The following is a 3,656-nucleotide window of genomic DNA, read 5'->3' as shown; positions in this document are numbered from 1 at the left end:
GAGGGAGCTGTGCCATCATCCAAAGGACGCAGCCAGCCCTTGACAAGCCTGTAAGAAGGGAGGGACCGATTTCCTGATTTCATGCTGCTCTCTCTCCCTCTAATCTGGGTGAATCTCACCTAAAGCTAGAAGGCAAGGAAGCCCAGAGGGGTAAGACGCATGGGGCACAGGAAAGGGTGGCGAAGACTAGAAAGTGTACCTGTATTTGGGTGACCAAACCAAAGGTAGGGTTATTGAACACTGTGAGTTAAACCGAGTCAGCTCAGCCCAGCGTGTAACATGCCCGGCGGAATTCAATCGTTCACAATCACTATCACGGAAGTATTTGCAGAGACGAAGGACCCAGTGAATTTGCAAACAGCCCATGCTTAAGTATTATAGTTCTAATGATTGCAATTTGCTATTTAGTTTTCAATCATCTGGGACAAGAGGTGCGATTTCTCTTGCCTATCAAAATTTGAAATATATGCAAACAATTCCAATGGGCTATTTCTCTAGCTAGATAGTCCAAGTTTCTTCCAGACTAGGTTGAAAATTAGATCAGTTTACTCTAAAGAGTCACCCACGTCTAGGATCTATAATTCCATGTGAATAAAAACCACTTCCTTTGGAAAGATTTATATCCCTGAGATTCATTAATGTTGCACTGAGAATTAACATAAGGAGAAGAAGAAAGGAACAGAGGTTTTGAGGGACTGGATTAAAAAATAGAAGTTTAATGCCTGTATCAGGGCAACATCAATCAAAATGGCAAAGGGGAAACTTAAGGCTCCCTTGAGAGTTAAGAAACTCAGAATTGCACTAGATAGGCAAGTGTCCATTGCATAAAAATGACCCCACCTTACATATAATTCTAGGCCCAGAAAAGGTATAGGTGAAAGAAATTTTGCAAACATTGTTTTCCATTTGATAAAGCTTTAGTATTTCTTGTATCACATTACATCATTGTCGTATAGACATTATTAGGCCCATCTCAATGATGAGGAAAAAGAAGCTCACACATGAAGCACCTGACCCAAAGTCGCAGTGTTCTAGCACAGGGCCAGACATATACTTGACACTCAGCAAACAAATCTGAAGGAGTAAAGTTTAATTAGCTTAAGTGCTGAGCTAATCTAGAAAGGACTGACCAAGACGCGCTGCCTTCTGGCACAATCGCTGGGCACGGGGTGGAGTCAGCCAGAGTTCCTCTTCTGTGTTCAAGCCAGAGAGACTTGTTTGAGCCCTGAGTGAAAATAACTTTTATATTCACTAGTGACTGTCACTCTCTCTATTACTTAATAAATGGGATGAATAAGAGAGTTCTTACGAAGCCAGATAGCATTTGCAAATGGGCTAGTGTGACTTGATGGATGGATCTGGAACCCAGCGCCAAGAACAGAGTTGCTGAAACCTGGAGGGGTCGGCAGAAACTGACTTCCAAGCCACTTCTGTTTCCTTGGAAGGTGATAATCTGGGCTTTTTGGCTGATTAGCAAATCTAAAGGGTGCTTTTTTTTTTTTTTTTTTAGTTTGTATATAAGAATCAGCTACCTGTTAGAAATTCAGCAGGCCATTTCTTTCTCCATCTACCCAGATGCAGTTTCCCTCTTCACTTTGAGGACTGTCAAGCAAACAGAAAGTCATGAAACCCAAGGGATTAGAAGGACTGACTTAGAGAATAGGATCTCTGTTTTTGCTGGGAGCTAGAAAAATGAGAAAAAGTCAGAGCAGAACTATTTTTACAAGCTGCGCATTGTTTATCCTGCTGAATATTTTTAAAAGGATTTTGAGTATTTATGGAAGGAAAGATTGGATGTTTTAACTGCTATACCGTGGTGGGTACAATGGAAAAGAACCTTGATTTGGAGTTAGACAGTCCTAGGTTTGGTTTTGAACATATCACTTATTTTTTTTTTTTTAAGCTTTGGGCAGTTTTCTTTATAACCTCTCTATGTCTTATATGAGAAAGAAAATCTGTTTTAAAATGTACCTTTAGTCCAGGGGTTCTCAATCTTGACTGCTCATTAGAATCTCCTGGGGAACTTTAAAAAACTTAGATGCTCAAGTCAATTAAATGCTTATATGTGGGACAAAGGTATTAAAAAATGCTACCCGAATTTAGAGTAGGATTAAGGGCAGACAACTAGTGCTTTTAACCAATCAGAGTGAAATGGTCAGTTTTTCAGGGACATAGAAAATTGCAAGGTTTACTCTAAACCCCCATGAATGCAGACATTGAAACCCAGGAAGATTCCTAAGTTTATATAAAATCACACAATTTAGATTTCAGGTCTTCTGAAATCTGGGTCATGATATTTTCTGAAATATTATAAGCTTGGCCTGAGTTTCTCATCAGCTACCCAGAGCAGAAAACAGAGTTTGAGACACCTACGCCTTTAATAATAATAATAATAATAATAATAATAATAAACAATACAAGAGGCAGCTTGGCAATGAGGTTATTCTCTACGATGCCTGCACTCTGATCACCAACATAAACCTTGGATTTGGCTTAAACCAAGAGTCACAGTCTCTCTTGTTCACCAAGTTTAGGCAGGCAACGGACCTGGAACAAGATAGGACAAGGAGATGGGAGCCAGGATGAAGTGGAGGGTCTGCTTTTTGAATTCAAATATTTAACAAATTTCAGAACAAGCAGAACAAATTGATGATCTGAATTCCCTTGTAATGTGCTGGCTTACATACCTCAGCTTCAGTCTCCACCAGTGTATTACACTGGATGCTTGATTGTAGGAAGAACTTGACAGCATTATATGGTTCAGAGTTTTGTCTTTCATCTGATATTGTTGCATCATCTGTTTTCTAGATCCAAAGAAAGAGGCTGGAGAGACTGAGTATTGGTCCAAGCTCTCAAGGTGATATAGTGAGAACCAGGACAGAAGCCTTGGTAATCCCAACCTTATGCTCTTCTGGGCATTGTCAGAACCTAAGAGCTTGAGTTAGAAGAGACAGCAGTTGAAATCCTGTGACACCACGTCCATGCTGGAAAACTGTGAGTTACTTTCTCTTTACTAAGTCTTTTTTTTTTTTCCACTATAAAAATGAGAATGATAAAACTAGTTGCCTCATAATCGTCATGCGGGGATTCAATAAAGTAATGCGTGTTTAATGTCTAGCTCACCGCTTAGTGGAGTTTTCTGTGGTTTAACTGTGTTTTTGTTTTCATGGTTGCTGTTTTGCTGGGCAGTATCACTTCCTGTCCTGAAGTGTGAAGGTTCAGAGTTGTTGATGTTTTTAAGGACCAGATAGTTTCAAACTAGTGTTCTCCTCCTGCAATAGTAGACTCTCTTTGACATCCACAAGCCAATATGCTTGAGTTCACTCAGCTGAGAGTTGCGTATGCAGTACATTCTAACCTGCAGCTTCGTGTCTGGAACTAGCATATCACAGCTTTAGGGTTGACTGGTGTGTGGCTGAGGCCAGGGATTTGCTATATGGCCTCCCTTCCGTCTCCTATTCAGAAGGGGCAGTGCAGTGATAAGCAGGAGGAAGTCTTTGGTCTGGATGCAAAAGAGAAGTGCACTCATTGGACTAAGGAGAGATGATGGCCCAGCACAGCGGAAGCTGGGGGCAGTGGGCTCCACCCTGTCCAGTTCACGCGGCTCCTTGGAGCAGGGTGAGGTTGGGGAGGGAGGGAGGAGGAGTCTGGTCTCC

Source organism: Odocoileus virginianus, chromosome 31, assembly GCF_023699985.2.
Source record: "Odocoileus virginianus isolate 20LAN1187 ecotype Illinois chromosome 31, Ovbor_1.2, whole genome shotgun sequence".
In the NCBI taxonomy this organism is placed as follows: Eukaryota; Metazoa; Chordata; class Mammalia; order Artiodactyla; family Cervidae; genus Odocoileus; species Odocoileus virginianus.
This window is presented reverse-complemented; position numbering follows the sequence as displayed.